Raw genomic sequence first — 15,102 nt, 5'->3', positions numbered from 1 at the left:
AAAAAAAATCAATACTACCAGAAACTCATTGATTGCTTTCAATATGCAGACTCAATTCTTTCATAATTCTGAGACATTTTCTACTATAATATAATAAATTCTTTCCTCCTGTTTCTTATTGATTTTTTTCTTCTAGGACTTCTTTTAAAATTACTGCTACTACTACTTTTCATGTCAGGACTCCTAAATGTATCTTAGGAAAAAAATATATTTTCTCATCATTTCTACTTTGCATTTTGGATTTATTTCTTGCTATAATTCTTCCAGACCCACTAGTCCCAATCAGCAAATGTTTGGTTAGGAAATCATCTTTTTCGGGTCAAGAAAGTCTGTTCCCTCTCCACATGCTGGCTGTTCTTCAAGTGTATTTTATGATCCTTCTGTTCGAATGTTCCTCTCTCCCCATCAGCAGCCCTACTTCATTGTGCAGTGTTATTTGTTCTGGCTGATCTTCCTTCTCTAAATTCTGGGCCTTGTTCACTGGGAGCATGTCCTTCATGAGCTCCCAGGAGCTCAGGTGGATTGTTGGGGACCCTAAGCAGTGGCTGGATTACTGAATCTCTTGGAATCCACTGCTTTAAGATTCTCACTGGGGCTTCTCTAATGGCTCACAGATAATGAATCTGCCTGCAATGCAAGAGACCTGGGTTTGATTCCTGGGTTGGGAATATCCTCTGGAAAAGGAAATGCAACCCACTCCAGTATTCTTGCCTTAAGAAGTCCATGAACAGAGGAGCCTGGTGGGCTACAGTCCATGGGGTCAGAGAGGCAGACACGACCAACTGACTATCACTTCCCGTGTTGATCAAAACAAAGATTGTAACATTGAGACTACCTTGATGGTCCAATGGTTGAGATTTTGCCTTTCAATGAAGGGGGTGTGGGTTCAATCTTTTGCCAAGGAGTTAAGGTCCCACAGGCCTCATGGCCAAAAGACCCAAACACAAAACAGAAGCAGTATTGTAACAAATTCAACAAAGGCTTTACAAGATGGTCCACATCAAAAAAGTCTTTAACATAAAAAATAATAATAATAATAAAACTGTAATGTTGAGACGCATTCTCCTCTCCAGCTGAGGACCGCTGTGGACTGGCCACTGTGGTGGGGAGAGAGGTCCCAGCCTTCTCTTCCCTCACTTCCCTTTTGTCCTCTTCTGCCAGCTTGCCAGTGTCCCTGACCCAGCGGCACCAAAGCAGGGAGATGAAGAGCAGTGAACAGAGTGGGAGTGTTTAACGACAATGGAAGGACTGATGTTGAAGCTGAAACTCCAATATTTTCGCCACCTGATGTGAAGAGCTGGCTCATTTGAAAAGACCCTGATGCTGGGAAAGATTGAGGGCAGGAGGAGAAGGGGACGACAGAGGACGAGATGGTTGGATGGCATCACCAACTCGATGGACATGGGTTTGGGTGGACTCCGGGAGTTGGTGATGGACAGGGCGGCCTGGAGTACTGCAGTTCATGAGGTCCCAAAGAGTCGGACACAACTGAGTGACTGAACTGAACTGGACTGATGTTTTTCCGAGATGGCTTGGTCTTTGAATTTGGCAAGTGTTACAACTGGCGTCTTCTCTTGTGCCAGGACTTGGTGCTCTCCTGAGCGCTTCTGCCATCTCTAGCCAGGCCATGGGCATCGTCATGTTGTACGTCCCACAACACGAACAAGAGAGTTTCCTGAGGCTTACTGGACGCCTTAACATTCAGGTTTATCTTCTGTCTCTTCACTGAAGACCCTTCGCTGGGATCCCCTCTTTGCTCATCTCCTACTCATCCAAAGCAGTCCTCTCGGACAAGATTCAGACCAGCTCCTAGTTGGTCCTAAGTCACATTCCCACAATTGGAACCACTACCCAAGGACACGACGCAACAATCTCTGAGAGTGGAAACCAATCTCAAAGCAGGACCATGTTCTTAGTTGGTACCATCAGAAAAACTAGCCACGCCAGTCAACTCTCTCAGATTTAATTTCCTAGGGAGAAGCTGTATCTCCCCAGGGGCAGGGAACAAATCAAGCTCTTCAAGTAAATTCACTGAAGATCCACTCTTTTCACGGGGTTCACACCCCAACTACCTCCTTGAGTGGAGAGAACGGTTTACAGCTTTGCTCTGTCCAAACAAATCTTCTCCTAGGTACAACTCTCAACCTTTAAGACCCTCAGTGTAGGGAGAGGTTTAAAATTTGCGTCCTGTATAGGGAACAGACTTGTGATTGCCAACGGGGCAGAAGGTGAGAGAGGGATGGATTGGGAGTTTGGGATTAGCTGATGCACAGTATTACCTGTACAAAAGATAAACAATAGGTCCTATTGCATAGCACAGGCAACTATACGCAATATCCTGTGACAATCCATGATGGAATGAATATGAAAAAGAATGTGTATGTATATAACTGAATCACTTTGCTGTACAGCATAAATTAACAGAACATTGTAAATCAACTATACTTCAATTTAGAAAAAAAAAAAAAGATTTGTGTCTTGAGTTTTCAGTTACCTCCTTTTCCAAGTCCCCAAGGGTGGCTCATCTCACTTTGGAATCTACTAGCTATTGTATCTTGGCATCTCAAACATGACTTTTAATCCCATATCCTAATACAAATGATGTTTGCACTTGCCGAATTCATAGCCTGATTTCTAATTCAAATGTTTGTTTTGCACTTCCTTTCAAATGCTTTTGAAAGATTTTCTTCCTTCAATATTAAGTACCTCGACACAAGTGGATTAGGAACAGTTGTTTAGAGTAAAGGTCCCCAACTTCCAGGATCTAATGCCTGATGATCTGAAGTGGAGCTGATATTAATATAATCATAATAGAAATAAAGTACACCCAACCCATACCACCCCCCATCCCAATCCATGAGAAAAATCATCCTCTACGAAACTGGTCCCTGGTGCCAAAAAGGTTGGGGATTGCTGATTTAGAAATCACAGAGAATGTGGAGTGCTTTATAATTCAAAAACATTTATATCACAACATCCTCAAATTGATTAACCCAAAGGAGAGACTAAATACTAACAAATGCCCTTTTCTCCTTCTGGTTTGTACAGCTACACAGATATTCACAGCCTGGAGCCAGGCCACTCCACCGACACAGATGATCCAGAATCAGGGTCCATCTTGGTAACCACAGGAGCAGGCAGGCAGTGACATCAGAAGCCAGCACTGTGACTTCTGTTTGCCTAGTGCTGCTGTGTTGAGGAAATCACAAGGTGGTGTAAGGAAAACATTAGACAAAAAGCCTTTCATTCCTGTTGAGAGGTGCTTGGGAATGGGTTTTAAAGGAAGTTTCTGAATCCCTGCAGCCATTTTTAAACCTTCAACTTGCATTAATAAAAGGTATAGTAGAAAAGAACTTGACAATTTGAAAGTGATGTAAAGTAATGAGAATGCAGATTCAAATAGATCTACTTTCTATTTTTCATTATATTATATATATATATACACACACACACACACATACACACATATGTATGTATATATGTATATATAGGCTTCCCAGGTGGCTCAGTGGCAAAGAACCCGCCTGCCAATGCAGGAGACCTAAGAGACATGTGTTCAATCCCTGGGTTGGCAAGATCCCTGGAGGAGGAAATGGCAACCCACTCCAGTCTTCTTGCCTGTAAAATCCCATGGATGGAGGAGCTTGGAGGGCTACAGTCCATGGGGTCACTAAGAGTTGGACGTGACAAGCATCTCAGTACCAGCACATACATTCTCTTTAAACCAATTGTTAGTTTTGGCTTTTAGTTTGACTATAAAGGCACCCAGCTGTAGGGTGGTTATGCCATCACCCCAGACTCAGTGAGACTTGTATAAAGTCATTTTCATATAAACACAAGTTGGATGCAGTAACTAGGCTGGCCTATGGTGTTTATTGATTTCTGCTTGAACTGTGCTTTTCCTAATGCTCCACTTTCCTTCCAGCTACACTCTAGGCTCTCATATTACCTCCTCACACCTGTTCTGCTCCATCATGCCTTCCAGCTTCACTCATTACTTTCCAGGGCATCTCTACAACTGTACCCTGAAATAACATGCCACACCAGATTTACTATTCAGAATGCTCATGCATGTAATATATTTGGCCTAGAGCCTCAAAAAAATAAGTTGGAGATTTATCCCACTAAGAAAATTCACAAGCCCCATCGTGGTTATAATAATTAGCACTTGGTTAGTTGTTCTCTGGGCAAGAGAGAAACAATTTTCTGGCTGCACTGACTATTAAGATTATTAAAAAGAGGGGCCTTCAAGAGAAGCTGAAGGGATGTTCCTGGCGATGCAGTGGTTAAGACTTCACACTTCTACAGCAGGGGACATAGGAAACTAAGATCCCACGTGCCTCACCATGTGGCCAAGAAAAAACAAAACAAAACAAAAATAATAGTTTAAAAAAATAGAAGTTGAATGGCCCAGTCTATATGAGTTCCCGATATCTTGGCAGATCATTACTAATGATTAAGGGAGGCCTAACAACCGTCTCAAAGAAAAATCCATGTCACATGAGATGTGCAAAAATGAGAAAAACTCTACCAAGAAATGTCATCTAGCAGCCGTCAAACACATTCATAGCCTGACTCAAAGGACAGCACTCCAGCCCTGAGATCTGCCCGGTTGCAAGCCACTGTTGATGGCTACACAGGCCGTGTGACACGACCCAGGACTCCAGGCTATGCTGACGAACCTGCTCAGTGACGTAGTGGCCGTGTCACGCCTCTCTGGAGACACAGCTTAGCTGGAGATGCAGGACTTCTGACTTAGGACTGCCGACTCCCTGATCCATTAGGTCGCCCCTAAGTAAGTGTCTTTTCTCTAAGGAGTCCCTCCCAGGTGGAGGAGGAAGGCCCAGATGACCCTAGTGCTTTAGCAGGCCTGGCTTTAGAGAAAGACATATACACAAAACATCAAGACAAATCTTTAGAGTAACTCTTTTTAAAATAGTGTTTCTGAGTTCAAAAATAACTGATCCAAAGACAACATTTTAAAACTCATTTCTTGTGAGCTAATCGGCTAAGTGAATGGAAAAGTTGTGGGACTTGTACAAAACCAATTGTTTCTGCAAATGGGTTATCCGACTTAAAACAAGTCTGACTCTGCGATCGGGTGGACTGAAGCCTGCCAGTCTCCTCTGTCCATGAGATTTCCCAGGCAAGAATACTGGAGAGGGTTGACATTTCCCTCTCCAGGAGATCTTCCGGACCCAGGGATCAAACCCAGGCCTCCTGCCTGCATTGCAAGTGGGTTCTTTACTGACAGAGCCACAAGGGTGTGCTCATACATGCCAAAATTTGTTTTTACAAAGAGCAGCTATGAGGATGCTTCCTCTTACCAGGGTGACTCCTCCGCACAGCAAAATTGTGTAGTATTATTTAGCAGTGAAGCGCACCCCCTGGTGGACATAAGTAGGAATTTAAAATCTGTAAAACCTTTACATAAATTTCATTCCTATTTAATGTTTAAATCACAGAATTAAAAATTAAAAGGGAATAGCTGCTTCATTTGGTGGGCCATAGTGCTGTAGGATTGTAGAAAGCTTTATGTTAATGTCAAGGCTTTTTAGGTCTTTGTAAGGGTTGAGATGAAAAGCCATTTTAGGGTTTGGAATGGGACGGGGTCTCTCAATCTTGGCACTATTGACATTTTGAGCTTGACAATTCTTTGTCTGTTCTGGGCACTGTAGGATGTTCAGCAGATCCCTGGCCTCTATCAAGCCAATGTTAGTAGTAGTAGTACTACTACTACTACTACACACACACACACACACATTGCTAACACTACAAATAACCCCCAGTTGAGAACCACTGGAGTAGGAGTAGAGGGATGACATGATATGATATGATATCATTTAATAAGATCACTCTCTGCTTCTCTGTTGAGGCAGGCAACAGCTAGGCATGGAGATGGTAAAAAGCGGTCAGATTCTGGATTTATTCTGAAGTTACAGCTGACGGAAATTTTGATGGACAGATATGGAGTGAGAGGGAGAAAGAATCAAGGCTGACCCCCAAGATTTTGGCCTGAACAACTAGAATTACGTTGCCATTAACTGAGGTGGGAAAACAGCAGGAAGACCTGGCTCTGGAGCTGTTTGGACTTAAGGACCCAGATCAGGAGCACACAACTGTGGATGTTAGCTTTGAGAGGCGTTGTAGACACCCAAACGGAGATGATATTATTAGACAGTCTAGAAATCAGGAGCGAGGTCCAGACTGTTGCTGTAAGTTTGGGAGTCAGTACCTTACAGATAATATTATAGATAATGTTTAATGAACTTAAGAAATAAAAAAAATTATATATATTTATGAAAAAGGGTGATGTTCTGGAAGTCATGTGTCTGTATGCAGATTTTTTTCTTTTTAAAAAATGGTTTTATCTTAGTAGCTCCTTTCTTAATGTTATCTTTACTGAATATTTATAATTTATCATACTTTCTGCAATAACTTAATTACCTGGTTGTTTCTAGATTATGAGCTCCTGAGAATGAAGATCTATCTTGCATCTTTGTAGCAAGTGGCACAGTGCCTGGCATCTGGTACATAAAAGATGTTTATAATTTAATAGGAAATTCACTCCTCTGAAACGAAATTACCTGTACAATAAGATGACAGTCATTGAGATTCTCAATTAATTCAAAATTAGCAATAACTCAGACATTATTCTAGTCACTAAGATCTTTAGATTATGTGGCATTATCAAGGACTCTTAGCCACCAACATGTGCTGTGGTGAATCCTACAACGAAAGGGATATCATTCTTGCCTTGACTGCAACCAAAGAGTCTCAGCTTTTATTTGTTTCACATATTGGGACTCCTGATAAGATTTCACTTGATGAAAGAAAATTAGTTCTATGGTTAAAAACTATGAAGTCATGAATCAATCCCAGTAGTCTGTTGTCATCTGATTCATCAAAAGATGGGCTTGAAAACTGAAAAGCACAGTCTTCATGTTATCTTTAAAAAGTTTTAGTTGATTAAGTAAAAATTGAGTTAGTACATGTTGGTAGCTAAGAGTCCTTGATAATGCCACATAATCTAAAGATCTTAGTAACTAGCATTATGTCTGAGTTATTGCTAATTTTGAATTAATTGAGACTCTCCATGACTGTCATCTTATTGTGCAGGTATTTTCCTTTCAGAGGAGTGAATTTCCTATTAAATTATAAACATCTTTTATGTACTAGATGCCAGGCACTGTGCCAGTTGTTACAAAGATGCAAGATAGATCTTCATTCTCAGGAGCTCACAACCTAGAAGAAACAACCAGATAATTTATTGCAGAAAGTATGATAAATTACAGGTATTCGCTAATGATAACATTAAGCAGGGAGCTACTAAGATACTTAGCTACTAAGATTTTTTAAAGAAAAACATCTACATACAAAGACACATGACTTCCAGAACATCACCCTTGCTTGTTTATCATTAGTTAGGTAGTTGAGGATTGAAATGTACACACTGCCATATTTAAAATGAATAATCAACAAGGACCTACCTTGTAGCACAGGGAACTCTGCTCAGTATTAGGTAACAACCTAATAAGGAAAAGAATTTGAAAAAGAATAGATACATGCGCTATAGTGAATCCTACAATGAAAGGGATATCATTCTTGCCTTGACTGCACCAAAGTGTCTCAGCTTTTATTTGTTTTACATAATGGGACTCCTGGTAAGATTTTACTTGATAAAAGAAAATTAGTTCTATGGTTAAAAACTATAAAGTCATGAATCAATCCCAGTAGTCTGTTGTCATCTGACTCATCAAAAGATGTGCTTGAAAACTGAAAAGGCATAGACTGGCGATTCGATTCTTACATGATAGTATACATGTTAGAATCTATGTCTGACGCAGGATACAGCATGCTTGGGGCTGGTGCATGGGGATGACCCAGAGAGATGTTATGGGGAGGGAGGTGGGAGGGGGGTTCATGTTTGGGAACGCATGTAAGAATTAAAGATTTTAAAATTAAATAAATAAATAAATAAATAAATAAAAAGAAAACTGAAAAGGCACAGTTAGTCTTCATGTTATCTTTTAAAAGTTTTAGTTGATTAAGTAAAAATTTGCCTAATCATGTGATATGTCTACTATGTGCCAGAGAATATGTAAAGGGCTTTGTATATTAATACTTTATCTTATTTAAATGTAACAATGCTATAAATTCTTAGTGATACAGATGAGGAAACCGAGACTCAGGGATAGTAATAAATATACTCCCAAGATATCTAGTTAATAAATGGCAGAGTTGGCTTTGAAACCAGATTTGATTCCAAAAATAGTGGGCTCTACTGCCATACATATACGCCTATGAAATGACTACAAATGGTTTTATAATGTAGGAATTGCTTTTGTGATGAAGGCGAGGGGAGAAAGGAAGAATGAAAATAAGAAATTAAAATTATATTGTAACATGATCATAGCCCTTACAGATAATGCTAGAAGAATATGTGTGCAACAGAAACATGAATGTCCCAGCTGTGGAAATGTGGGTGGTTTTTTTCCCTTATATCTAATTTCCAGATGTTCAAGTTGGTTTTTTTAGAAAAGGCAGAGGAACCAGAGATCAAATTGCCAACATCCGCTGGATCATGGAAAAAGCAAGAGAGTTCCAGAAAAACATCTATTTCTGCTTTATTGACTATGCCAAAGCCTTCGACTGTGTGGATCACAAGAAACTGGAAAATTCTTCAAGAGATGGGAATACCAGACCACCTGACCAGCCTCTTGAGAAACCTATATGCAGGTCAGGAAGCAACAGTAGAACTGGACACGGAACAACAGACAGGTTCCAAATAGGAAAAGGAGTACATCAAGGCTGTATATTGTCACCCTGCTTATTTAACTTATATGCGGAGTACATCATTAGACATGCTGGGCTGGAAGAAACACAAGCTGGAATCAAGACTGCCAGGAGAAATATCAATAACCTCAGATATGCAGATGACACCACCCTTATGGCAGAGAGTGAAGTGGAACCTCTTGATGAAAGGAAGCCTCTTGATGAAAGTGAAAGAGGAAAGTGAAAAGTTTGGCTTAAAGCTCAACATTCAGAAAACAAAGAAGATGGCATCTGGTCCCATCACTTCATGGGAAATAGATAGGGAACCAGTGGAAGCAGTGTCAGACTTTATTTTTGGGGGCTCCAAAATCACTGCAGATGGTGATTCCAGCCATGAAATTAAAAGACGCTTACTCCTTGGAAGGAAAGTTATGACCAACCTAGATAGCATACTGAAAAGCAGAGACATTACTTTGCCAACAAAGGTCCGTCTAGTCAAGGCTATGGTTTTTCCAGTGGTCATGTATGGATGTGAGAGTTGGACTGTGAAGAAAGCTGGGCGCTGAAGAATTGATGCTTTTGAACTGTGGTGTTGGAGAAGACTCTTGAGAGTCCTTCGGACCGCAAGGAGATCCAACCAGTCCATTCTAAAGGAGATCAGTCCTGGGTGTTCATTGGAAGGACTGATGCTAAAGCTGAAACTCTAATACCTTGACCACCTCATACAAAGAGTTGACGCATTGGAAAAGACTCTGATGCTGGGAGGGATTGGGGGCAGGAGAAGGGGATGACATATGATGAGATGGCTGGATGGCATCACCGACTCGATGGACGAATTTGGGTGAATTCCGGGAGTTGGTGATGGACAGGGAGGCCTGGCGTGCTACAATTCATGGGGTCACAAAGAGTTGGACATGACTGAGCGACTGAACTGAACTGAACCTTTTTTTTTGGTATTGTCCCTGATTTTTTCAATAAAGGTGTATTGTTTAAGGTAAGCCATAATTCAGCAGATTTGATAGTGGTGGTAGTCATGGTGGTTATTTTTTATTATATAAAAATAACATACTAAAATTGAACTGAAGAGTATAATAAATTGCCATACACCAATTGCTCATTTCTGATAATTACCAAATACAGTCAATCCTGTTTCATTTTTATTGCCATCCATCTCCCTCCCTCTATTGTTCTGAATCAAATACCAAACATGTCATTTCACTGTATTTTAGTAGGTATCTTAAACATAGCTGCAATAAAGTCTAACAAGTAAACATAATTCCTTACTGTTATTAAATAACCAGTCAGTATTCAAATTTCCAATTGTGTCATAAATGTTAGAAACTTTTTTTTTGTTTCTTTAAGAACTAAAGATCAGGTCCACCCATTGTGATTGGTTGATGCCCTCTTAGTGCCTCTCACCTTGTATGTTTCCCCTTCAACTTCCCCCCATCAGTTTTTTTCTCCTTAAAAGTTACTGAAGAAATAATTGTGCCAGTACCATCCCTTTGGTGTTATTCAACAATATATGTTGTTCTCTTCCCTGTAAATTGGTAGATGCTTGATCAGATTTAAGTTTGATTCTTTTTGGCAAAATAACTCTATGGGCAGTAGTATGCACCTCCCTCAGAAAGCATGTGATGCAAAGAAAGCATCTCTGTGTATTTTAAGCAGCTCATCAATAGCATGAACAATGTTTATTATCTTCACTAATTCTTTGGAAGGTGCAAAATGATATTGCAATTCCATCATTCCCTGTTCACTCATTAAGTGGAACTTGTTTTGGGGGTTTTTGTTTTTTTCTAAGAAAAAGGGTCCCTCATTTACTGTTTGCATACCCAGAGGTATGGGAGTTTGTATGGGAACTGTAGGAAATACTGAATTACTGTTTATCTACAACTTTTCAAAATGATAAGCTAGCTTGCTAGCATCCTCCAATGGTGAGCAATTGGTGCTTCAGTTATTGTACGGTGTGTTTGTCTCTTCATTTAGTCTCATTTGGATTTTTGTGTTTTAAACATACTCAGTGTTTCCACCCACTACAGATATTATTTCCTATATCAATGTTCAAATTGTGCAATCTTCTGCCTGGCTCATGAGTCTTTTGAGAGTCCACTAAATTGTCCTTGATAGTTTCCTTGCTATCTGACCTGACAAGATTTGTAGGCTCATTTTACACTTTCCCTACTGAATACATCTATTTCTTCTTAAAGTAACTTGAGTTTATGCTGATACTTCTAATTAAAAACAGGATTATATTGAACTTCCATTTATATTTCCTTTCTCTTTAGCCAGGAATCCTAGTCCTAAACAATGAAGAATAACGGAATTAGAGAATCACTTAATTATTCTCTTGACTTATTCCACAATGTTTTAATCCCACACAATAATCTCAGAATGCTGATGCTGTCACCAACAATAGGACTGTCAAGAGCCTAAGATGATTCTGAGTTCTTTTTTTACTTCAGGATATGCCTACTAGGGAGGTACAAAGTACTGCATTTATAGCAATTATTATAGTTATCTGCTGGCAGCAACTGGCTATACATTTGGATACATTTGTTCATGTTTTATTGTTTTATAACTTTGTAAAAATACTTAAATGACTCCAAAGTCAAATCAACAAAACATGGTATAATCAAAGAATTCCAGCTTCCAACATTGTATTGTCCCTTCCAGCCTATTCCTACACCCATCCCTTATTGATAACCATTTTTAAAAAATCATGGTTAAACCTTTGGTTTTAAAAACATATAAGCAGATATTTGTATGTGTATACGAGTGTGTGTGTGCGCATGTGTAGAGCCCTATCCTTCTTAAATAGTAACCTGCTTTTAACATACTTTCCTCTAGTTTGCTTCTAGAGATATAGCTATTTTTATAGCTACATCATATATATGTGTATATATATAATGTATATAGTATGTTCATTACATGGACATACTATAGTTTTTAAGCAATCTCTTAAACATATATATATAATTATATATTCAAAAACATATATGTGTGTTTGAGAGAGATTTTTAGAAATTGGATCGCCAAGTCAAAGCAGAATTGCAAATGTAATTTTGATAGTTATTGAAATATACTTCCATAGTAACTGTTTTACAATGACAAATAGGAATGCAGCAGAGTACTTCCCCAAAACTTTTTCAATAAATATTTTGTTAGATTTGGAATACTGCAAACCTATTCCCAGGTGGCAAAATGGCAAAGAAGCTGCCTGCCAATGCAGGAGATGCAAGAGATGCAGGAGACACAAAAGATGCAGGTTTGATCCCTGGGTGGAGAAGATCCCTTGCAGAAGGAAATGGCAACCTACTCCAGTATTCTTGCCTGGAGAATCCCATGGACAAAGGAGTCTGGTGGGCTATAGTCCATGGGGTCGCTAAAGTCAGACATGACTGAGGGACTGAACACACACACACAGACAAACCTATAGGTAAGAAATGGTGACTCCATAAACTTCTAACCAGCTATCAAACCCGGGCCCCCTGCATTGGGAACATGGAGTCTTAGCCATTGGCCACCAAGGAAGTCCCTCCATGTACTTTTTTCATTTTTCCTACTATAAGTGAGGTTGAGTATCTTTTCACAAGGTTAAGAACCCTGTGCATTTTTCCTATGAACTATTCATTTCTCTAGCCTCATTTTCGATAGGGTTGTGGGTCTCGTCTCTATTTTGGAAACAAGTCAATGATTTTAGTCAAAACCGTTTTCATACTATGTGTTTCTTGAAAAGTGGTGACTAGCACTACATATTCCAAATACAACCCTATTACATTAAACATGAGAGAAGAAACACTGGGCTTGAATCATCCACCATTTCCTTGTCAGTTAAAAAAACAGTCTGTGCCTTATATGTCAAGTCATTGCTAAGAATGGAGATTTCCTCTGCCCATAAGCTTGTTGCATCCAATTGACTTTCCTCCCTATCCTCAACTTAACTCTGATATGACTACACATTTCTCCCTAAAACTGATTTTTAACTGTTGCAAACTGGCTAGTTACACATCACTTAAACCAAGCGACCTCAAATGCTTTTTAGAAAATGTCAGGACATTAATAAAAGTCAGTACTTGTCATTTGCCCTCGCCTGCTCCGTTTCTTTGGTTATATAATAAAGCAGTTGGAAAAAAAATGATTCTGGTCTCATATCTCTTCCTTCTATGGAGATTCTACCCAACCTGCTTTTAAAATGCATCTCCAAAACCTTTTCCAAATTTATTCTCCAATTCTCAACATGGCTTCCACTCAATGTCCCTGAAACCTTCTCATGCTTTTTTTAAAAACTGCTCATTCTTAAGGTGTGGGCTCTGCATCAGAGGAATCAGGCTCACCTGAGTCTGAAATGTCTGTCTGGGGCCCCATCCCAGAGGTATGGACTCAAGAATCGGGCTGAGCCCCACCACCCCATCCCTGACTGACACATGCTCAGGATCAAGAAAACAATGATATAGACTAACCTTGCCCACGGTTCTGGGAATGCTCGTGCTGAAAGCTGTTAGCTTCTATTGCCTTTTTTAATACTGAAGTTCTAGGTATTTTTTCATGTATATTATCTCCCCAACTAGGCTATAAATTCTGGAGAAGTGAATGGTTACCCACTTCAGTATTCTTGACTGGAGAATCAAAGGAGCCTGGGGGGCTACAGCCCATAGGGTCGCAGTCGGACACGACTGAGCGACTCACACACACACACAGGCTATAAATTAAGAAGTCATAATCTTCAACTCTTATTCTATCATAACTCTCATTCTATCACCTAGCATGGTTCTAGTCAAGTTCCAGCACTTGCAAAGGCTTAATTACATATAGCTTAATGCATCTATTGTTGCTTTGAAATAGCACAATAAAAATTAACACAATTTTTTCAGAAGAGTATTTCACAAAAGCAGTCTTAACAGGCAGGAAAATTACATTTGGCCTGCATCAATGCTCTCTAATCTATTGTTTTAGAGCCTTGTACTGAGAAAACTGTGGAAGTTTATGGCAGCCTCAATAATGTTGCCTCGAGTAGTCCAAGTCCTAAACCCTAGAACATATAAACAACTATGTTCCCTTACATGATAAAAGGGAGTTATGGATGTAGTTAAAGACTTGAAACAGGGAGACTGTCCTGATCATCCATGAGCTCCCGACAACGTCCTCATGCTTGTAAGGTCCTAAGAAGCAGGAGACACTATGACCAACAGATCTATGACCACAGAGGCAGAGACTTAAAAGATGAAATTGAGTGTGAAGATGAAGCAAGTGGCAAAGAACCACAGAATATAAGGAATGCATTCCAGAAGCTGGAAGAGGCAAGGAGACAGTTACTCCCTAGAGCCTCATGAAGGAAGCAGCTCTGTTCACACCTTGACTTCACCCCCATCAGACTGATTTGGGGCTTCTGACCTCCAGAACTATAAGAGAACTGATTTGTGCTGTTTTAAGCCACTAAATCTATGGAAAGATGTTACTGCAGCAACAAGAAACCAATACAAAGTTTTTGATGAGTTTTTATTGTGAAATATTGGATTTAGAAAAAAGTACAAAATGTCAACGGTCAGATGTGTACAGGTACAGTATTTCAATAGTCTATACATGTGAACAGCTTAACAGGTTCACTGCAGAATGCATATTTAGACCAATACAATCTAAAAGGGACTGCAATATTCACAGGCTATTAATACATAAATAACTGGAGCCAAAATGACCCTCACTGGTAAATGCTAATCAATAGCTGAAAGCAGCCTAAAAAAGCACAATATACGGCACACCATAGTATCTCCTTACAGGTCCACATTGAGAGGCTATTAGGTCATTAGGTCAATACACTACAGATCCAGGTACTGGGACTCATTACTAATTTATACAATTGCAAAATAATTAAGTTATAAAACCAGGCCATGGAATAAAGAGAGGCATTTAATTAGGACTAAATACTGTGAAGCCCCTAAAATGTTTTAGCCTCTGAATTTACAAAGCTTAATTATTTAGACTGATTTCAATTTTTAATCGCTTACCTACAAAAAAGGGTAAGGGGCACCTTTCTTTTGTAGCAGCTCCAACAAGGTGTAAGAACTATTACACAGTTTATTTTAAAACCACAATGACCACTGTGGATTGACAAATGGCTATAAATCCAGAATACAAACAGTATAAATTTTAAAGAAAGGTAATGATTGTATTACGAATTTAGCAAATCCTGAAAACATTAAAATCTGTGTTAGGAAGGCATTAGCTATCATTGTTGAGAGTATTAAATTTAGGAAATTTATTGCATGAGATCTCATAAAAACAAACTGGTTTAATTTTTCCAAGTCTGACTGATTCAATATTTTACTA

This window comes from Budorcas taxicolor, chromosome 15 (genome assembly GCF_023091745.1).
Source record: "Budorcas taxicolor isolate Tak-1 chromosome 15, Takin1.1, whole genome shotgun sequence".
Lineage (NCBI taxonomy): Eukaryota > Metazoa > Chordata > Mammalia > Artiodactyla > Bovidae > Budorcas > Budorcas taxicolor.
Note: the sequence above shows the minus strand (reverse complement) of the source record.